Below are 24,050 nucleotides of genomic sequence, written 5' to 3' on the forward strand. Positions count from 1 at the left end.
CTGCAGGTTTTGGAGATGGTGTGATCAGAGTCTGCAGGTTTTGGAGATGGTGTGATCAGAGTCTGCAGGTTTTGGAGATGGTGTGATTAGAGTCTGCAGGTTTTGGAGATGGTGTGATCAGAGTCTGCAGGTTTTGGAGATGGTGTGATCAGAGTCTGCAGGTTTTGGAGATGGTGTGATCAGAGTCTGCAGGTTTTGGAGATGGTGTGATTAGAGTCTGCAGGTTTTGGAGATGGTGTGATCAGAGTCTGCAGGTTTTGGAGATGGTGTGATCAGAGTCTGCAGGTTTTGGAGATGGTGTGATCAGAGTCTGCAGGTTTTGGAGATGGTGTGATCAGAGTCTGCAGGTTTTGGAGATGGTGTGATTAGAGTCTGCAGGTTTTGGAGATGGTGTGATTAGAGTCTGCAGGTTTTGGAGATGGTGTGATCAGAGTCTGCAGGTTTTGGAGATGGTGTGATCAGAGTCTGCAGGTTTTGGAGATGGTGTGATTAGAGTCTGCAGGTTTTGGAGATGGTGTGATCAGAGTCTGCAGGTTTTGGAGATGGTGTGATTAGAGTCTGCAGGTTTTGGAGATGGTGTGATCAGAGTCTGCAGGTTTTGGAGATGGTGTGATCAGAGTCTGCAGGTTTTGGAGATGGTGTGATCAGAGTCTGCAGGTTTTGGAGATGGTGTGAGCAGAGTCTGCAGGTTTTGGAGATGGTGTGATCAGAGTCTGCAGGTTTTGGAGATGGTGTGATCAGAGTCTGCAGGTTTTGGAGATGGTGTGATCAGAGTCTGCAGGTTTTGGAGATGGTGTGATTAGAGTCTGCAGGTTTTGGAGATGGTGTGATCAGAGTCTGCAGGTTTTGGAGATGGTGTGATCAGAGTCTGCAGGTTTTGGAGATGGTGTGATCAGAGTCTGCAGGTTTTGGAGATGGTGTGATTAGAGTCTGCAGGTTTTGGAGATGGTGTGATCAGAGTCTGCAGGTTTTGGAGATGGTGTGATCAGAGTCTGCAGGTTTTGGAGATGGTGTGATCAGAGTCTGCAGGTTTTGGAGATGGTGTGATCAGAGTCTGCAGGTTTTGGAGATGGTGTGATCAGAGTCTGCAGGTTTTGGAGATGGTGTGATCAGAGTCTGCAGGTTTTGGAGATGGTGTGATCAGAGTCTGCAGGTTTTGGAGATGGTGTGAGCAGAGTCTGCAGGTTTTGGAGATGGTGTGAGCAGAGTCTGCAGGTTTTGGAGATGGTGTGATTAGAGTCTGCAAGCGGTGCTCGTTTTTGGAGGAGCTGGGCAAAGCCATGCCGAGCCTCCTTAGGCAGCAGTTGCTACCCTGGAGTGCTGTTGACTGTGGCAGAGATGGACCAGCTGGAGGAGAAAATGGTGGTTTGCAGAGAGAGTCTGAACCACCTGCTGCTGGAGTCTCAGACTGGGTGATATCAGTTTATCAAACTCAACTCCAGACAGTCGCTCAGTGCAGAGAAACACAGTCCTAACATGTTTTATCTCGTTGGAAAGGTGACTCATCAGTGACTGCTTCCAACTGGATGATATAGTTTTATCCAATAATTTTACATTTAATTTCTTTTTTATATATTTACTCTCCTTTACGAGCCTGCAGTGGTGCATGAGGTCAGGAAGTAATCTGCTCTTCAGTTGGATAGTCTGATCAGTCACCATCCAATCAGACACAAAGATGAAGGAAAAATGTGCTATTTTTCTGAACAAGATGTAATAAATTCTGTTTTTTTCCGCATGCGCAAATCTTTTCTACAATTAAGCAGATTCTTTAATAACTAACTTGATGTTAATTTTTTATTATTATTTTTACCATATGCTATCCACTGTGTTATGGATTGAAAGCTTTGAAGGAGATGAATAGCAACAGGTCAGTAACACGGTAAAATTACAAAATAAATACAGCTAGCCTTCAGTTAGCTAAACCCATTCATTCTTTTCTTCTTCTGCAGCATCTAAAAGACTAAATTGACATAACTGTCCATCTGAATTAGTATAAACACTGACCTAAGCTAACGGCTGAAGTGAAGAAAAATGACTGATATTACATGTTTGCAGGAATTGCAGTTTGAATACAAAAGTCTTTATGGAACTGAAACATGTGAAAGGTTTTTGCATGACTGTACACACACGCAGGACTGTGGGATTCTACCATCTCAAAGAGCAAAGTCCTACTTCATGATTCATCATCATTGTTTCTGAAATGAATGTGACAGTAGATATTGTTTGAGGAGGAATGTGAAGACCATTGAAATTAAATTAAAGGAAAAAGAATTTATTTATCCCAGAGAGTCAAGTGAAATTTTTGGGAGAGAAGAATGATGGATCCTGCAGTAACTATGACAACACATCTTAGTGTGCATTCCATTGTGAAATTTTAGACTCTTTTTACACCGGTCTTCAGGGCTGTTTTCAAACTTATGTCCTTGTGGGACCAAGGCTGCACATCCAAATCTCACAGATGGAAAAGAAATCATTAATTGATGTTTTTGTTTTTTGTTTTCATGCGTCTGACATGCAGCATTTTGTTACTGATGCTAACATTTCTACCTCAAGCAAACACAAAGCACCGTTGAAATCCACTAAGAATGGAGCGAGGCTTTCACAGCTCCAAGGATTTCCTCTCTTCTCTCTCTGCTTGTCAAGGCCAGCTGGTAAATGCTGCTGTCACAGAAGACAGGATGGACTCTTCAGCACAGGAGCGGCTGAGGAATGCATTCACTTTCCCAAAGCATAAAACATTCTTGAGAACAAACTTGCTGGCATTTACCGTCTAGTTCTCCTTTTCTCTCTTTGGCTTTGTGTTGCTGCTGAATAGCCTTGTTCCACACAGAAATTAGCTACAGAAAACACATTGACAGTGAAGATGGGTGTAGGTTGAGCACCTCAAACATCTGGAGCAAAAAAAAAGTTGTACTGCAGTGAGCTTTTTTATTTGCAGCCAGATTTCTCTTTTGTTTTGTCAAAGGGCAAAGTGGCGTGCACACTGCTGTAGAACTAGTGCTGTTTAGGGTCTACAGTATTATGTCTCTTGTGCTTGTTTAAATGCCTTCTTGTTCCAGCTTATAAAGCATGACTTGCCTCAATATGTCTCAATTAGTCACAAACTGACCATTTATCGGGGCTTTACATGTATGTGATGCGTTCAGAGTGGGAAGGGGTTATGAACCATCTCAGACTCTGAGGTCCTCTGGTACCGGCCTTTTAGTTGTTCCAAATAAGAGGACCAAAACAATGCCCATCCATCCATCCATTCTCCACCACTTATCTGGGGTCGGGTCACGGGGACAGCAGCCTAAGCAGTGAAGCCCAGACTCCCTCTCCCCAGCCACATCTGCCAACTCTGCAGAGGGATCCCAAAGTGATCCCTTAATATAATCCCTCCAGCGTGTCCTGGGTTTCCTCCAAGGTCCCCTCCTAGAGGGACGTGCCTGGAACACCTCACTGGGGAGGCGTCCAGGAGGCATCCTGACCAGATGTCTGAGCCAACAGAACTGGCTTTTCTCAATGTTGAGGAGCAGCGGCTCTACTTTGAGCCCCTCCTGGATGACTGAGCTCCTCCCCCTATCTCTAAGGGAGAGCCCGGCCACCCTGCGCAGGAAACCCATTTCAGCCGCCTGTATACGAGATCTCGTTCTTTCGGTCACGACCCACAGCTCATGACCATAGGTGAGGGTAGGAACGTGGATCGACTGGTAAACCGAGAGCTTCGCCTTCTGGCTCAGCTCCTTCTTCACCACGATAGACCGGCGCAGAATCCGCATTACTACCGATGCTGCATCGATCCGTCTGTCGATCTCATGCTCCATTCTTCGCTCACTCGTGAACAAGACCCCGAGATATTTAAACTTCTCCACTTGAGGCAGGACCTCACTCCCGACCCGGAGAGGGCAATCCACCCTATTATGGCTGGGGACCATGGTCTCAGATTTGGAGGTGCTGATTCTCATCCCAGCCGCTTCACACTCGACTGCAAATCACTCAAGCGAGAGCTGGAGATCATGGCCGAATGAAGACAACAGGACTACGTCATCCGGAAAAAGCAGAGACCCAATCCTGAGGCCACTGAACCGGATCCCTTCAACACCTCGGCTGCACCTAGAAATTCTGCTCAGCAGCCCCCATGATGATGATGATGATTGGCAGAAGTGTTTCCTTGCCTGGACGCAGGTCAGTGGTGCCCACTTCTGGAGCCAGGCCCGGGAATGGGGCATGAGAGAGAGTGTCTGGTGGCCAGGCCTTCGCCCATGGGGCCCGGTCGGGCTTAGCCTGAAAGGGTTACATGGGCCCCACCTCCCATGGGTTCACCCTCTGCGAGAGGAGCTGTGGGGGTCGAGTGCAATGTGAGCTGGGTGGGGGCAAGAGGTGGGGACCCTGGCGGTCCGATCCTCGGCTGCAGAAACTGGCTTGAGGGACCTGGAACGTCACCTCTCTAGCGGGTAATGAGTCTGAGCTTGTGCGCGAGGTTAAGCAGTTCCGGCTAGATATAGTTGGACTCACCTCAATGCATGGCTTGGGCTAACGGCGAGAGGGGCCGAGCGGGTGTGGGCATTGTCATTGGCCCCCGGCTTGGTGCCTTGGGTTTACTTTGGGTTTACCCCAGTGGACGAGAGGGTAGCCCACCTTCGGGTGGGGGGACAGGTCCTGACTGTGGTCTGTGCCTATGCTCCGAACAGCAGTTCAGAGTCCCCAGCCTTTCTGGAGCCCTTGGAGGGAGTGTTAGAGTGTTCCCTGTGGGTGTTTTGTTATTGGACTTCTGTGCTCATTATGGATTGTCCATAAAGAACACCATGTTCCAACATAAGAGTGTTCATCTGTACATCTGGCATCGGGACTCTCTGGGCTGCAGCTCGATGATTGACTTTGTAATCGCATTGGCGAATGCATTGGCGGCCACAAGCCTTGGACACTCTGGTGAAGAGGGGGCGGAGTTGTCAATTGATCACCACCTGGTGGTGAGTTGACTCAGATGGTGGGGGAGGAAGCCGGTCCAATCTGGAAGGCCCAAATCTGTCGTGAGGGTCTGCTGGGAACGTCTGGCAGAGTCCCCTGGCAGACTCACCGGGCAGAGTCCTCTGTCAGAGCAAGTTTCTACTCCCACCTTCAGCAGAGCTTCAACCATGTCTCGAATGAGGCGGGGGACATTGAGTCCGAATGGGCTGTTTTCCGTTCCTCTGTTGTTGATGCGGCCAGCCGGAGCTGTGGCCATAGGTTCGTTGGAGCCTGTCATGGCGGTAATCCCAGAATTTGTTGGTGGGCACCATCAGTGAGGGACACCGTCAAGCTGAAGAAGAGTCCTATTTGGCCTTCTTGGCCTGTAGGACTCTGGAGGCAGCTGATAGGTATCGAAGCAAGATGCAACCTCGGCTGTCACTAAGGCAAAAACTCGGGCATGGGAGGAGTTTGGCGATGCCATGAAGAACGACTTCCTGACGGCTTCAAGGCAATTATCGTCCACCATCCAGCGACTCAGGAGGGGGAAGCAGTGCTCCGTCAATGCTGTGTACAGTGGAGAAGGGGAGCTGCTGACCTCAACTCGGGACATGGTGGGTCGGTAGAGAGAACACTAAGACCCCCTCAATCTTTCCAACATGTCTTCCGATGAGGAAGCAGAGCTGGAAGACTCAGGCGTGGACTCTCTGGGACTGAGGTCACTGAGGTGGTTAAAAAACTCCTTGATGGCAAGGCCCCAGGAGTTATGAGATCCGCCCAGAGTTCCTTAAGGCTCTGGATGCTGTGGGCCTTTCCTGGCAGACACGCCTCTGCAGCATCATGTGGATATCGGGGAGAGTGTGTCTGGACTGGCAGACTGGGGTGGTGGTCCCCCTTTTCAAGAAGGGGGACCGGAGGGTGTGTTCCAATTACAGGGGAATCACACTCCTCAGCCTCCCTGGAAAGGTCTATTCAGGGGTCCTGGAGAGGAGGGTCCATCAGGTGGTTGAAACTCGGACTGAGGAGGAGCAGTGCGGTTTTCATCCTGGTCGCGGAACAGTGGACCAGCTCTATACCCTCTTTGGGTCCTGGAGGGGGCATGGGAGTGTGTCCAGCCAATGTATGTGTGCTTTTTGGACTTGGAGAAGGCGTTCGACCCTGTCCCCCGGGGTCAGAGCTTGGTTTGCATTGCCGGCAGTAAGTCTGATTCGTTCCCAAACAAAACCACGTTCCACCATTACAGTTCTCAGCTGTAGAATATCCTGCCAGTGAACTAGACAGGATGGGACTAAGTGGTTAAGAAAATGAATGAATGGAATTATTTTTATCATGTGAAGCACTTTGTGTTCCCTTTGGCAGGAAATTTTCTTTATAAATCAAGTTTGTTGAGGTTTATTTTAATTTATATGAGTAAACCTGCTGCTGCAGCATATCCCATTTCCCCCATCATACTCATCTTACTGCAGTTAACAATGTAAACTGTAGCTGCAAGCATTGCTTCTTTGAGTTGCTCCTGCTGTGGAACAGCCTGACACTGGATGGTGTGACTTACGCTGGAGGGTTATCTACACATCCAAAATTGTAGCCATCAACTTGTCTGGGCCAAGTCCAGATGTTCTGTCTCCATCATTGAGCTGACAGTCCCGATGGAGGATTCCTACAGGAAGAAGGTTATAAAGAAAATGTGACAGGTGAGGCAGAGAGGTGGGCTGGGAAGGTAAGCGGCAATTTACTGGAGTGGGCTGCAGGGGTTTTGCAGCTGATTCTTCAACAACAGAAATCACCAATCCTGGTCCTCCAGGGCCAGTGTCCAACAGGTTTTCCAAGTGACCCTGCTGGAAAATTCCTACCTTAGACTCAGACAAGGTCTGCACATGTCTGCTAAATACACAATAATATGAATCAGATGTGTTGCAGCTGGGACACTTGGAAAACCTACAGGACACCGGCCCTCGAGGACTAAAATCGGTGATCCCCACTCTACAAGGTTTTTGAGGGAAATGGATGTCAAGAGGCGGTGAAAGTGAATCATGAAATTTACTACTGACACTGACTAAATTATCTGCTACTTTGGCAGAAGAGAACAGTCCAAGTCCAGACAGCTATATGAGCAAATAGTCACTCTGCCACACTCTGCCGGGTGTGATCAGCATGTTGCAGGCCTGCCCTGGCTCAGCGTTTCGGCCGGATTGCATTATGGCAGCAGGGTGTAACACCAACAAAATGTCATAAGTAAACTAAATTTTGTGGATATTTTAACATATATTTGTATTACTTTAGGCATGTAATCATAACGTATTTTATCAGAAGCTGCTCTTCTCTGTGAAGTGGATTTCTTTATTGATTTAATATGCTAACATGTTGTGAATCACAGACAATTTGATAAAGTTTTCTGAGATTACCTGAGGAACAAACACAGCAAACACTGACTGACTCACTGCTGTTTATATGTCCGCCATTCAGCAGATACAGCACTGTAAATCATGTCACTGCAACCCTTTTGCACTTATTTTGGTGTTCAATTTTCTTTTTATTGATTTGTATATACTTCATTTATTTTTATTATTCATTCCATCCATCCATGATTTATTCCATCCATCCATCCATGATCCATTCCATCCATCCATGATTTATTCCATCCATCCATCCATCCATCCATCCATCCATGATCCATTCCATCCATCAATGATTTATTCCATCCATCTATGATTCATTCCATCCATCAATGATTTATTCCATCCATCTATGATTCATTCCATCCATCCATGATTTATTCCATCCATCCATGATTCATTCCATCCATCCATGATTTATTCCATCCATCCATCCATCCATCATCCATCCATCTATGATTCATTCCATCCATCCATGATTTATTCCATCCATCCATCCATCCATCCATCCATCCATCCATCCATCTTCTGAAGCATTTAATCCATCATAGGGGAACTTGGAGTTTTTCCAGACATTCTGGTGAGAAGCAGGACCACCTGGACTGGCTGCCAGTTAATCACATGGCCACACAGAGAGACAAACAATCTGTATTTTGTCGTATTTTTCTTTTATTTTGTGTTATATTTTTGGAGGTTCTGAATTCCTGCTGGGTGTGTGTTGATATTCCACTCACCTGCTGTGCCCTACTCAGCCAAGCTACTTAAGACCGAGTCTGCAGGCCTCTCATCGTCAGACCTGTGACCTTCTTGCAGCGAGACCGTGGTGTAAACCACTACTCCACTGTGCCGCCTTTGTTTGACTATATTAAATTAAAGTGACTTATATATGAATATTTATAATAAGTAACTTATATTGTTAGTTTTTAATTAAACGATTGAATATTGACAGTGAAGTAAATAAAAACTTCATATTTAAAGATTTATAAGCAGCGCATCTTAAACAAAACTTAGGTTCTTAATAAAACTCTTTATTTGACTTACTTTTCTCAGAGTAATTAGTTTTTTTAATTTACTGAACTACTTTAAATGGTATTCAAGTGTTACTTAGCAACAAGAAAGCTAAAAGTAAGTTCTTATTTAAACATGTTTTTATCATTTATTGTGTGAAACACACACATGCAGGTAAGTATTGATCACAATATGTGGAAAAAAATAATTTTGTCATGACAACAAAGTAGATTTATAAAGGTTATTTACGTTGTGAAAGCTGTGGGTTGATGCTGGTCAAAAGACCCAAATGAGAGAAAGAAGAGAAAATAAAACTCTTACATGGTGGTTTGAAGAGAAGATGGAGCTGAATATATTTTTCTTCATGTTTAGTTTTATTTCCACTTTCATCCATTTTGTCAATTTTATTTTCATTTCATTTCTTTATTTAATTCATTTATTTTCTTTAATTACTTTCTTTTTAAACTTATTTTTTACGTTTCCACACTTCTACTTTTCCAAACACACAAATTCTTTCCGATTCACCCAAATTTGTACTTTTTCTCATGTATTTTTCTCTATTATTATGCTAATGAGGGGTATCTGCAGCCCTCGGCCTGAAGTTTGATTGGTCATCTACAAGAGTCACTGTTAACCAATCAGATGTTAATTAAAGCGCACGAAGATCACTGCCTCTAATACAGTGAGGTTAATAAGGATTTTTCAGAATCATTTTAATTAATATGTTAAGATTAATTTCTATCCCAGGACATAGACAGATCAACCTTATCCATACGTTAAAACATCCAAACCATCCAAATCACACACATGATCCCTGAACATCTGCTCACACACTCGCTTCACACTTTTTCCATAAGTTCATGTGATAATAACAAAGTCTATGGAATAAAGTTTTTCTGCTTCATTTAATGATTTTGCTGCGAAGTTTAAATTTAAATAAATTAAAATAAAATCACAGTTTCTGCAGGGCTGAGGGGTCAATATGCACTAAAGATAACTTTCACAGCAACACCGTGTCATCTCACAACCCATTCACCATGGCAACACAGAAAATGTTCCTTCATCCCTAATGGGTTTGAACATGTAGAGTGATTACGAGCAGCTGTTCGCCTGCCTACCGGCCCACCCCTCGCCACTCTGCACAGCTTCCACAGCAAACATCACTTCCCTCTAATTAAGTTTGTTTATAAGAGATATAAAGTTTAGAAGGTGTGTAGGCGTGAGTAACCTTCACAAAGTACAGACAAGAGAAGGAGACATGGGTGTCTTGCTCACTATTGTGTGAAGTATGAACATTAATCTGGAATGAGATGATCTTTAGTTGAAGCATGAGCTATTTCAGCACATACACACCCACCAACACTGCAACGTGTGTCATGGATTCTCTCCAAACACTGCTCTTTACCTACGAAGAAATCATTTAGGATGCTTTCTTTTGTCTTCTTTCTCTCCTTTTGTTGTTTGGAAAGTTAGATTTTTATTTAGGAAATTTTGCAAAAGTTTGTGACAGTAGATGAAAACAAAGGCAGTTAGTGGGAGCAGCTTATATGACGAAGTTGAAAAGTTCTGCCAACCACATCTTCACTGCACCTCTGCAGAAAGAAAAGTTGGTTACCGCATCTTTTACAGAGTTATCCATGAAGGTTGTCTGCGCCACAGCTATCTGATCCAGTAGAGCCTTGGTCAAAGATCGGAACTTCATTTCACTGATTTCCAGAAAGTTTTACGTCGCTTAAAATCTACTAAAATTACTGGACTCATCAGATCTCATGACTTCCTTCCAGCTGCAGAGTCTGTTTACTCTCTTTAGCAAACTGAAGCCTATCTTCACTGATTAGTGGCTCTCGGGACTCCCGACACTCTGCAGTGGACCCTGGGTGGGCGATCCCCAGCTTGGCCAGCGACTGCCCCCCCCCGGCACCTGCGCCTTATGACCACACAGAGCTCTGACTGAGGTCTTCCTCTGATGGATACATGGTCGTCTTTGTGGTGGGCTTGGTGGGCTAAATGCTTTGGGGTGGCAGCTGGTCTTCGGGGTTCTGGGGATTCTCTGGCCTGATCTTTGCTGGTACCATTTGCTCCATCACTAATCAGTATACATGCCTGATGTTTTGCTCCCACATTCACTAACCTGCTGGCCATTATTGTGTCGTCCAGTGGGTTTAATGACCAACAACTCCACTTATGTTCATGTTTTCTTTGTGTTGGGATGTCTTCGTCTCTTAGGTGCTCCTGATGATTGTCAGCTTTGTTTTCTCAGAGATGCTGCAGCTGGTTTTCTGTTTGCTTCCACATGAAGCAGCTGATGTCTGGTGTTCAGACTGAACAGCTGATGCAGTTGCTTTCTATCTGGTGTAGCTCCTTTTTCTTCTCTTTTTTCATTCTGTTTACTTTCTCTTTTCTTCCCACCACCTCTCTTGTCAGATCCAGCATTAATATGTCAAATCAGCCATAGACAAAAGTAAAAATAAAGAATAATATTTGAATTCAGATCCACGAAGCTCCTCTTTGCAAAGCTAATTCATTCAGCACCCAGCTGCCAGACTCATTCTGCTGTCATGATGCTGGAAAAGAGGAATTAAAAAGAAACAAAAAACAAAGTGGGAGGAAGTTTTTCTTCAGGTCTTTTTGTTGGATGCTATTTATTTTACAACAGTAGAATGAGCATTGGAAGTATGAATCATAACATTTCAGAGGTAAATATATGTGAATATCTCCTGGATTTGTGTGATAAAAAGAAGAGCTTTCATGTAAAGTACTAATGAAAGAGCTGCATCTTGTTTTACCTGTTGAACTGGCTGAACTGTGTTGCAGAGGTTAAAACCATTGCTTGTGTTCCTCAGGTACACCTGACAGTAAAGCAATATTTTAAAGTAATGGCAACCAGTCAGTCTGCCAGCACGAAGCAGAAGAGATGACAGAAATAAATAGGGGAATTGGAAAACAATTCCCAGTGGCTGGGATGTGTGAGCAAGAAAGCATTCAAGGTCAGCGGTGGCTTCCGGCCCGATGTGGGTTTCTCCATTAGTCACACTTGCTGTCTATTGTTCACTAATGTTTTTCTGAAAGGAAACAGGTGAGCGGTTGTAGAAAGCGTAAGAGAAATCACTGGAAGCAGAGCCCTGACATGCAGGTTAATTCGGCACCACAAGCACTTTTATTTCCAGCAGAACACTAAACAACATTTCCTTCAGATGTTGTCCAGTGGATTATTACTGATAGTTTTCATACAAACAGAGATATTAGTCACATTATTGACTAGAATGCAACAAGTAATCAGCCTTTTGCAGTACGGTGGAGGTTTCAGCTTAGTGTTGTCTGCCTTTTTATTCCATGAATTCCATTATAACAGTAATGATAATAGTCAACCACTGCTTTGTAATATAATAAAGGTCAATTATGGTTTCATGTTATTGCTACTGGGAAATTCTCAAATGGGCAGTGCTGGTACTGTTTCATCCAAATCACCACAAGGTCCGATAAGAACACAAATAAAGCCAAAGATCTTCACTGTGGGACTGACTCTGAGATCATTACACCAGCGCAGAGAAGCCAAAGCGTGGACGCCATGCTCACCTGCAGGAGGGAAAGACAGAATAATGGACAAAAGTAATGTTATTTACCTTTACAGAAGCCCTAGCTACCCTAAACATAAGCTTTTGATGCAGAGAAAGGATTTACTGTGATTAATGTGTTTGATTTTAGCATCAGGCATCCTGTTATGCTGGATATTCAGTCCAGTCCCAGCATGACCAGTGCCAGAGCTCTGCATTGCCAGCACGCTTTATCTCGACACTTTATCACATATTCTGTTCAGAACTGCTCTGGATGTCATTTCAAGCATCGGCCGAGGTGTTCATGTGATCCGCTTTGGGCTCAGGATCAAGTCTCTGCTGTTTGCAGATGATGTGCTTCTGTTGGTGCTTTCAGGTCGTGATGTCCAGCTCTCGCTGGAGCGATTCACAGCTGTGTGAAGATGAGAATTAACCCCCTCCCCCCCAAGTCCCAGACCGCAGTCCTCAGCTGGAAAAGGCTGGCATGTCCTGCCCCAAGTGGACGAGTTCAGTATCTCAGGGTCCTGTACGAGACAGGTGGATCAGTGCGCCGTCTGCAGGGATGTGGAGAAGAAAGAGCTGAGCTGAAAGGAGAAGCTCTGGATTTACTGGTCTGTCCATGTTCCTATCCTCACCTCTGAACCAGCTTTGGGCAGTGACCGAAATATTAAGATCATGAACACAAGTCACTGAAATGAGTTCCCGCTGCAGGTTGTCTGAACTCTCTCTTAGAGATACGGTGAGAAGATCATGAAGGAGATCAGAGCAGAGTCAGTGCACCTCCAGAGGAACCACATGACATGGATCACCTGGTCAGGGTGCTTCCTGGATACCTGCCTGGTGAGGCTCTGGGTACGACCCACAGAGAGGAGGCTTCGATGTGTGAGTTAAACCAAAGATCAGTTCACCACTGTGAAATCTATTACTGATCTGTCATCTTTTTCTTTTACCATGGATTATTTTCCTGGATCTATTTAAGCCGCATGAATCATTTTAGAAAAGGGAGCGGGTGAATGTGGTGTGTGCGCATTTTAGATTGGTGTGCACAATCTGTGTAACTGACTCACTGACTCAAATGACTCAAAAACTTGATTCACTTTGGTGAGTGACTCATTTAAACTCAATTCTGTGAAAATAATCACTTTTCCAATCTCTAGTTCCTATAGAGGCTGAACTGATCGATTCCAGGTAAAGAAATCTGACATTCAACTGAATTCGAATCATTCTGGTCATTCTCAGATTGAGCTCCATGGAGGGATCCTTAAAGAGCTGAAAGCTGAAATCACACAAAATGATGGAAGTCTTTGGAAAGACAGGGCAGAAATGTAAGAACAAAAACTGTGAAATTCTTCCTCAGTGCAGCCAAGCTTTAGTGTGAGTGGCTCCAGAGAATCAGTGGAGCAGATGAGGATAGCAATCAGTCAATCAAGCTTCGGCCATGCTCTAGAAAATCAATAAGTCACGGGTAAATAGAGAGGTGTGAAGAGGCATGCCTGCTGAGTGTGGCACCCCTCATCCTCCAACTTCATTAAGTAGATGAAAAATATCTCTTTCCTGCCTAAAGAGAGAAACAATAACATATATTTACGTTCATTTAAAATAATTCTTATTAAATCATTAGTTGATGTGTTTTCTCAGCCTGCAGCTGAGGATGGAAACATGACCGTGCAGTTTTACTACGGGAACAAGTAAATTTAGGACATTGGCTCCTTAAAAACAGACTACATAATGTTACGTTACGACTCGTTTGATGGGACAGTGACATATAGATGTGCAGAGTCATGAGGCTGAGAAACTTCCTCTGCTTTCCGGTATGTTGCAGCGTCACACACGGAGCAAGTGGACATGAACACACACCTGGGCAGATTCAGCTAAGAAATGCTGGGAGACTTTATCAGAGGAAGAGAGGAAAAGAGAGGGAAGAAGAGACAGAGCAAGTGAGAAGTCATGATTAGACTGACTTTTACTGGCTGGAAAGATCTCAGAGTACAGGCAGGATGAAGAAGATCCTGTCGGTGGGGGGGGGATCATGGACAGAATCTGTTCTTTTTGGTCGTACTTCTTTAATACTTGCTAGCGTTTAAAAATGATGATGGTCCTGGTGTCCTGTGTCAGAAGAAGAAAAGAAATTTTCAGTTTTCTCGATTATTTCACAGCTGTTTCCTGTATTTCTAAAATACAAGGGAATACCAGTCCTTACATATGTGTATCTTACAATGATTCACATAAAAATTATGTTCAGTTATAGGTTTTCCCAGAAAATATTACATAAAAATTATAATTAATTGTAATTAAGTTGTGTTTTAAAAAAGTAGTTTAAAACCGCGAAATTAATGTTTAATTCCTTTTATTTAAATAATGCATACATATTTTGTTGGGATTTAGGTACGTTTCAGGTGCAGATTCAGGTCACTGAACTACCAACAAAGTGAATTAATATAGTAATGCATATATATAACTGCATTTTCATGATGGACTTTTCAGTTTTTTTCTGAAGTATTATTTAGAACAACAAGTCTTTTATTTAGTTTCTGTTTGAGAACATTCTTGAATTAAAGAAGAGCCTTTCTTTTCTCTGCAGGATTGAAACACTGAATGCAGAGAGACATCTTTTTCTATTGCATATTTACTGTGATGTTTTCTTCTTTGTTTTGTTTTGGGGTTTTTTTTTTAAAATATATATATAATATATTCTTTCATTTCCCATTGAATGACATGGACATATTCCAGGATTCATTGGACTGAAATTGTATGAAAGTAGGAAGCATAAAAAATTATTTCCTCATGTAACTGGAGCTGCAGATGGATGAATGGATGGATGGATGGATGGGTTGATGATGGATGGATGGATGGATGAGTGGATGGATGGATGGATGGATGGGTTGATGATGGATGGATGGATGGATGGATGGGTGGATGGGTTGATGATGGATGGATGGATGGATGGGTGGATGGATGGATGGATGGATGAGTGGATGGATGGATGGATGAATGGATGGATGGGTGGATGGGTTGATGATGGATGGATGGATGGATGGGTGGATGGGTTGATGATGGATGGATGGATGGATGGATGGGTTGATGATGGATGGATGGGTTGATGATGGATGGATGGATGGATGAGTGGATGGATGGATGGATGGATGGGTTGATGATGGATGGATGGATGGATGGGTGGATGGGTTGATGATGGATGGATGGATGGGTGGGTGGATGGATGGATGGATGGATGAGTGGATGGATGGATGGATGAATGGATGGATGGGTGGATGGGTTGATGATGGATGGATGGATGGATGGGTGGATGGGTTGATGATGGATGGATGGATGGATGGATGGGTTGATGATGGATGGATGGATGGATGGGTGGATGGGTTGATGATGGATGGATGGATGGGTTGATGATGGATGGATGGATGGATGGGTGGATGGGTGGATGGGTTGATGATGGATGGATGGATGGATGGGTGGATGGGTTGATGATGGATGGATGGATGGATGGGTGGATGGGTTGATGATGGATGGATGGATGGATGGATGGGTTGATGATGGATGGATGGATGGATGGGTGGATGGATGGATGGGTGGATGGATGGATGGATGGATGATGGACAGCTACAGAGTTAGATATTTTGCATCTACACTGGATTTTGAATTGAAGCTTATTTAGTCATGAGCACATCCACATGTATTTAACTGATGTCAGGCTGGAGTGTTTGCTGTCTTTGGGGTGACATCACACTTTACACAGCAGAATGAATAAATATTGGCTGCTAAATATGAAATAATAAATGAAACCGGAACATTTAAATAGAACAACGATGATATATACTGTAATAGCCACACTGCTCTTCCACACCTATTGGAAATCAATAAGTAAATGCATCCACATGTTGATCTGGTGCTGTTTCGACATTAGCACGCTTTATTAGATGTGACAAAAGTAGAAATGAAATATCCACTGACACGGTTTTAACAAACAACAGGCAGTAGTTTAGATTGCTGGAGGTTTACATGCGCATGTCTGCCTCAGTACTGATTCGGACATTTCTGCACATCATTTGATCAGGTTATCCATATATTGGCATATTGTATGGATGGTGCAGTTGTTGCTCAATCAATGGGAAACCTAGCGGAAGGGATTATTGATCTGGAGTTACTGTTGTGATGTAAGCAGACAAATATATCAAGTGTGACCTTATGTAATTAGGGCCAAGCTATGAAATATTACTTAATAAGCACAGGAACTGGAAGCACTCGTCCTAATGTTCTGTGACAAGGCCAACATACAAAATAATAGAAAGGTGTAAAAAAAAAAAAAAAAAAAAAAAGAAACAGTAGAAGCTGTTGTCGTTACTTCTAATGAGTCCTGTTCAAACTGTTTCCTGAAACACTTCTGATGCAGGAGGAAATTAGTCCATTTATAATGAAGAAACATACTGGTATCTGTTCAGAAAGATCAATATCAATAGCTTCAAACAGCAGCTGTTGCACAGTCAGGGGTGAATCTTTGTAAGAACACAGAGGAAGCTTGCAAACACAGGACAATTCCCCTCCAGTCTGTGGCTGTCAGACTCACAGTCAAGCTAATTCACTAAACACACAGCAATTTAGATCAATAATTGTAAGAATACTAACAAAATTATATAAAGACACAGCATTAACGAAGCGGGTTGCTTGTACCCATTATGTTTACAGGAACCAAGATGTCACTTTCCTCCATGTTGAACCCATAATGTCATATATTGTCACGGCAACCAGGATGAGCTTAATGTATTTTCTCTCACTGCTTGGCTGAGAAACGAACAATTTGACTCAGTTTTCTACGAAGAATCTGGTCTCTTAACGCTGTATGAAACAATGTTTGTGAAAAGCAGAGATGTATGATGAATGCCAGGATGAAGCCAATGGGAAACCTAGCTGTTGATGTGTCTCAAGTCTAAAGATTTGAAAGATCTGAGAATTGCAGAGAGACAGTACGTGCTTAAAGACAGTAATTCTTGGAGCTATACTAGGTAATGTTGCTCAGAGATGTGTTCCTCTGGGTGAAGTGGTTCCTCGTCCTGATAGTAGTCTATACATTCTCTAATCATGAACAATAAGAAATATAGTTAGACCCCTTAGTTTACTGTAAATCTGTAAAAACTCTGACCAATCCAAACGTTCCGACCCAAATGGAGTTGTTCATTTCTTATATTTGGTAAGCTTTATCTCCCGGCTCCCCTCCTCCCCCTCCAGCAGCGCATACCTGATAGCCATACCCTGCATATAAACAGCGTGTTAGGATGAAAATACAAAGTAGTGAAGAAGAAACTCGGAAAGCAAACATGACTGAGAAAATGCAGGAAGGATTTCCCGACCCGGCTCGGTTTATTTGCCTCATCCTGCTGAACAGCCGAGAAAGAGAAAATCGTTGTATCACGCAAGGAGCAAAACCAGAGGGGGAGGAGCCAAGACAGGGCGCCACTTTCACATCATGCTAGCTCCCCAACATTACCTACCCCAGCTTTAACCATGGGACCATGCTTGGACCTCGAGCGCCACCCAGAGTGCCGCGTGGAGCTTTCCGTTTTACTCCTGTAGGCCAGGAAGGCTTTGGTTTTATTTATGCTTGACTCTGCAGATGGATGGACTGTTCCGTTTATCTCCTAATTCAGTCTCTTGGGGCCCCAATAACAATTTCACAGGGGCCCCTCCATCCAGCATTTTCTGCACTTCTATTATGATGTTGTATATTTATAACAATTAGATTAACTTGTTCTGCTTTCACTTCCTCTGCCGACTTCTACATTTTTTACCATTGTAATGGTAAAACTTAGGGGGAATATTAGGGGCAACAAATCACTTGTTCATTTTTGGCTTTTCCTGAAAATCCTGTCTGGGTGCTGAGCAGCTGGATGCTTTGACGCTTGTGGTACTGATGTGGGATGTGGGGATAGTTAATCGTTCAGCAGAGGCTGTGTGGGAGGTGTGGGAGGCACCTAATTCTTGCAGGAGGTCACAGAGGTAAATGACCGTGTTGGAGATGATGTTAAACGTTGCACCGAGGTTGATGAGGTTAAGAAAAGTGAGCCGTCTGGAGTCAGCTATTATCTAGTCAGTTATTTAGCGTCAGTCAATGAACAGGAAATCATGATTAAGGGATTCTCAAGTTTTCCATGATTCCTTCATGACTTTCACAGCACTACTGTAATAATTTAACTAAATGTTGCAGATATAAGAAGTAAAACACAAGGACTTTGTCATGATATGATATTTTGTGTTTCTCCTTAGTTCTAGTTTCCTGTTTGGATTTGTAGTTCACCTTGTTTACTTCTCTCTGTTCATTAGTTCACCTGGGTTGATTTTCTGATTAGTTTCCCGTGTCTAGTTTCTTCTTCTGTGTATTTATACCCCTTGGTTGGCGTTGTCAGTTGCTGGTTCATTTAGTTAGTTCTGTTCTCATTTTGTTTATGGATTAAAATTACGTCTACTTCCTGCATCCTGGCTTCCTGTGTCCTGCGTTTGGGTCCTCATCGTGACAGACGTGTTTTAAAATGTTCTTAAAATACTCTGTTCGGGAGCCACAAAGCAAAGATTGCCCCTGCAATGCACGCTTTTTATGTCAGAAGTCGCACATCAAACCTCAGCTTTTCTTGCTTTTTATACTTTATATTTTTCTCCATGGGACCTCTTTCTGCCGTTTTATACAATGGAATCTTACATTCAGCCATTTCTATGTCAGGACCTGTTGTTCTGTGAAATTTTTAACACATTTCTCTAATTACCCAAATTGAGTGGAAATCACATGGTGCTACATTTGCTGTGAGAAAAAAAAAATGATGCAGCTGTTTTTGTTTGCTTCTTTATTTTCTGGAAAATCTCTCTGCTTGAACATCTGCTCATTTGTTAACTTGTACAACATCCAACACTGTACTTCCCCCGCTGCATGTTTTTTCTCTGTCGTGAGAAGACAAACAAATGAAAACTGAGTGAAAGTGACAGGTATTTAACACGTCCTTGATTCCTTTCTGTCAGTTTTAATAATCTGTGCATCATAGTGTACATCTTCATTTCATGAGCTGTTTCTGGAAAGTAAAATAAAACTATTACCAACTTTGTGTTTATGAATCCAGTCCACAGCATGGCACAATGTGTCACTGAAGTGGAAAACACTGAGTCTCTATAAGGATCCTAATGTACATAATTACAATATATTTGCATAATGAAACAAAAGTCTATTAGTTGTCAAAAGAACATATGAAAATGTGTAAAGTTGTTGACTGAGAGGAAAATTGGAGGAAATTAATGCAAAAGAAGTAAAAGCTGAACTGAAACTGAACTGAACCTGGTGCTCTCAGGAGGCCTGTACCACGAAGCTGGATTTGCTCTTATTGGGGTAACTTTGAGATTAACCCTGCGTTCACAGCAGCTTCTCCTAAAACCTAAATTTGAATGAATCGGGAACAGAGGAATTTCTCCGACTGGGCTCTAACAAAGTAATCAGAGTACTGTACTACTGTCCATTCATATTTTCTGATGAATTAATTTATTAACACATTAACATAGTCAGTTATGTTCTGCCATCATTCTTACCTGGCTGTTGCCATGGCAACAGTATGGCATTTGGCCTGGATGATGTGTTTAGGTCACATATGTCTGATGGTCAGTTCCTCCATGGTGATGCAGCGGCTCTCCAGGGTTTCTACACGTACACGATTGGTCAGACGCTGCAAGCTCCGCCCATTTCATGTGAGCACGCTCCGATGTTGACGGGAAACCACTGGGTTGAATTACCAGCTTCATAGTCCCACTAGTCTTAGTCAATCAGCCGAACTCTGAAGAGAAACTGGTTTGCATGACAAATACTGGACTTCCAGACTGGAGGAAAACTTTGCCCAGATGGTTGTTAGTTGTTCTATTTTTATTACATTTCTTTAATTCTTTTAGTTTTTTACTTGTGTTTTTAAATATTTGTTTCGTGTCTGTAGGAAATTTCATCTGAACCAAGTTCACAGGAACATTTCCAGGCTGAAGTTTTGTGCTGGTTGGTTTTCTTCAGTAAAATCTTAGTGCAACCTGTAGAGTAAAGGCCACTGCGGTCACTTGTGCAGCAGTTCATCACAAGACCAGAGATAATAGAGTAAACTCATTAAATATAATCAGCTCATCGTCTTATGAAAAGAACAACATGACTGTCCTGATAAAACACCACGAGGCCTCACCAACATCATCCCTGCATTTCATGTTGATAAGCACAGCAAGCAAAATAAAACCAGTATGCATGTTTCAGATGTTGGTGTAAAATCTTCAAACACGGGAATTTAACATGTTCTAGTGAAGATTAGTGCGTCTGAGTAATATACTTATATGTGCCAGTAAAATAACGAAGAGAAGTGATATTTGGATTAATCAGAAAATAGACGCCATACTGTTGTGAACATATTGCATTTGATTAAAGCTGCTGGCAAACTGAGTCATCGTCACATGGCAGAGAGGAAACTTTATTATTTCTCTTTGTCCTCTAACAGAACATGTGACAGATTCCCAGCAAAGCATCAGAGCTGCAGCGTTGTGATCAGACAAAGAAGAGAGAGACATTAAAAGACAGAAGGAAGCAGCTGACACGCATGATGAGGCATCCACACACACACACACACACACACACACATTAAATCTTGTATAGTCAATGAAAAGGCACAGGCTGAAGCTTAATATTTATATTTAAGTCTGTCCTTTTAAATAAATTAGGTTTGCCAATTAACATGTTTAAATATTACAAAAATAAAATACAATTTAAAAAAACAAACAAACAGAAAACAAGTAATCAACAGTCAAATGGAAGAATATTGAAGCAACTCATAGGATGAATGATTCACCAATAAATGTTGTAGCCCTTAAAAGTCACCGGACGAACCCAAAAATGTACCACAAGTTATTAAAGTTATATCAGTCATTCCATAATAGAATCCAACATCATACAAGTTACATGTTTGGGATGATCTGTTTATTGTTATTATATCTGCATAGATGTAGATATTTGGATACTAAGTTTTTTTAAACTGGCAATATCACTTCTACCTCCGTCTTGCTTGATTTAGAGTCAATAAAAGAGTTCTTTCACTGATGGCATACTTGGACTTTATTTTTGGACTTGACTTGACATGACTTTATGAGGCACTTGTTGCCATCCATTTCACCATTGCCATTTATCACAATAGCCACTTTAGCCACCTTAGCCACCGTCGAACTAAAAAGCAAAAATAAAATACAATAAAGTACAAGTAATGCATAAAAATAAAGACAGACATAAACAAAAACGTACCTCGCTGATTGACCACACTTTGAGGCAGAAATGAGACGTTTTATATCTTTAAACTTATACTTTTAGCTGACCTCTCAGCGGCCACGCTTTACTTGCGCTGAGGGCGTGCATCATTATTAGCGCACCTATGGAACTCACCTAGCGAACAAAGGTTCCTACCAGGAAAATTCTCAAAAATATAAAATATTACCCTTAGCATAATAAATACTAAATTAGAGAAAAACTAAAAATATACAAACCAAAATAGCAGCAGTAAAACTCCCACCAAATCACAATCAATTGTGATTTCTCTTAATGTATGACAACATTATAACATATTTACATGTTTACCATTACTCCGCTTCTAGCAATAACACAGTTTTATGTACCAGCCTATCAAGACACACTGGTTTGACAGTCTGTTTCCCATTTTTATCCAAAGTTGAATCACTGAGCAACAGCTTGACTTTTCTGATTCTTCCATCCGCGCTTGGATAAACCTCTGTTACTCTTGCTAGTTTCCACTTGTTCCTCGGTGAATTGTCCTCTTGAAGAATAACAATGTCATTCACTTTAGTGTTCCTTTTATCCTTTTGCCATATTTGTCTCTGCTGAAGATTAAGAAGATATTCCTTCTTCCACCTTGTCCAGAATTCGTTAGCCAAAAACTGAACTTGGCGCCATCTCTTTCTTAGATAGAGGTCCTGACTCACAAACTGGCCAGGAGGGGGCAGAATGATACTAGACTTCATCATGAGAATATGATTTGGTGTAAGAGGTTCGAGACTTGGATCATTTAGATTTTCCACTGTTAATGGTCTGCTTTTCACAATAGCCATAACCTCATACAGAAATGTCCTGAGGGAGGCACTATCAAGTCTCTTGGAGGTCTGATCTAGAATAGCTGTTAACACACTTCTAATAGTCCTTATTTGCCTCTCCCAAACACCTCCCATATGGCTTGAAGATGGGGTGTTCAGAACAAATTCACATCCGTATTGTTTTAACTGTTCTTTGTCACAGTCCTTAAGTGCATTTAAAAACTCACCCTTGGCACCAACAAAATTAGTACCTTGGTCACACCTGAGTTGTCTTACATGTCCACGAATAGAAATAAAACAACGTAATGCATTAATAAAGGCATCACTAGTAAGATCATCTAACATTTCAATATGTATTGCCCTTTAACACATACAAGTAAAAAGAAGACCATACCTTTTCACTTCTTTTCTGCCATCTTTTACATAAAAAGGTCCGAAACAGTCAATACCACAATAGGAGAATGGGGGTGTTGTTTCCATTCTATCTTCTGGTAAGTCTGACATCCGTTGATCTTGAGTATTTCTCCTGTACTTTCTGCAGGTAGTGCATTTGTAGATGTGTGATGCAACTGCACTGCTGCATCCTGTGATCCATATTCCATTGGAGCGGAGTTCGTTGACCGTTATTCCTCTTCCTTGATGTTGCACTTTCTCGTGGAAGTGTTTAATGAGTAAAGATGACACATAGCTCGACTTGGGGATAATGGCAGGATGTTTGATGTGTGGGTGCAGACTAGATCTTTTTAAACGTCCTCCCACCCTAAGTATTCCCGGCTCATCAACAAACGGACTTAGGTTGTACAGCTTGTGTGTCTTATCCTTGAGTTGAATGTCTTTTCCAGTAGTTAAGTCTTTGATTTCCTTGCTGAATATGTTCTCTTGTGCAAGTTTTATTATAAATAGTTCTGCATCTTGTCTGTCTTGAAGACTTGTGTTTTCACCCTTTGTTTGTGAGACTCCTTTAAAATCTTTCACAAATTTTCTTAGACGAGCAATGGCTTTAACAGCTCTTCTCCAGTCTGAGAATTTAGTGAGACAACCTAGTATTGTTCTCATTTCTTGTTGTACTTTGGTGTTGAGCACATTTACTGTTTTTAGCTCTGGATCATTAGGCTTGACTTCAGTGTCCTTGTCATTTTCAATGTGTAGCTCACTTTGCCACAAAAAATCTGGACCTTTAAACCAATTAGAGTTGAGTAGCTGTTGTACACTTAGCCCTCTTGACGCATGGTCTGCAGGATTACTTTCAGATGGCACATAATGCCACTGTTGTGGGTCTGTGAGTGACCTTATTCTTTGAATCCTGTTTGCCACAAACACGTGAAATCTCTTTGCATCGTTATTCACATATCCTAATACAACTTTGGAATCTGTCCAAAAATATTCTTGCAGATCACTTATTTCCAGCTCATTTCTTAGCATTACACTTGTTCTTGCTGCGACTACTGCAGCCGTTAACTCAAGTCTAGGGACAGTAGTGACTTTGGTTGGGGCTACGTGTGCCTTTCCCATGACTAGGGCACAATGGACTTCTCCTTTGGAAGTGACTGTTCTTAAGTAACTACATTGTCCATAACCTGTGACACTAGCGTCCGAAAAAATGGTGTACTTCACAATGCTTAATGTCTGTGTTTGCAGGTAAGATGCACCTTTGAATTCTCACCTCAGACAAGTTTTGAAGGTCTAGGAGCCAGGATTCCCACTGTGTACGGAGCTGATCGGAGAGTGGTTCATCCCATCCTACTTTCTCTTGACATAGCTGTTGCAGGATTTGTTTCCCTCTTAGGATGAACGGTGCCACAAATCCTAGTGGGTCGTAGACTGATGCTACTGTACATAGGATTCCCCTTCTTGTTATTGGGTGCTCTTTTACTGTTACTCTGAACTGAAACTCGTCCGAAGAAATGCACCACTGTACACCGAGTGCTCTTTCCATCAGTGGTTCACCAAGTGCCAGATCTAAATCCTTAACACTTTCAGCACACTCTTCTCTTGGGACTTGATGACATTTTCACTGTTTGATATGAACTTATGTAGCCTTAGTTTACCTGTGCTACACAGC

This window comes from Telmatherina bonti (assembly GCF_933228915.1).
Source record: "Telmatherina bonti genome assembly, chromosome: 20".
NCBI classification, from domain to species: Eukaryota; Metazoa; Chordata; class Actinopteri; order Atheriniformes; family Telmatherinidae; genus Telmatherina; species Telmatherina bonti.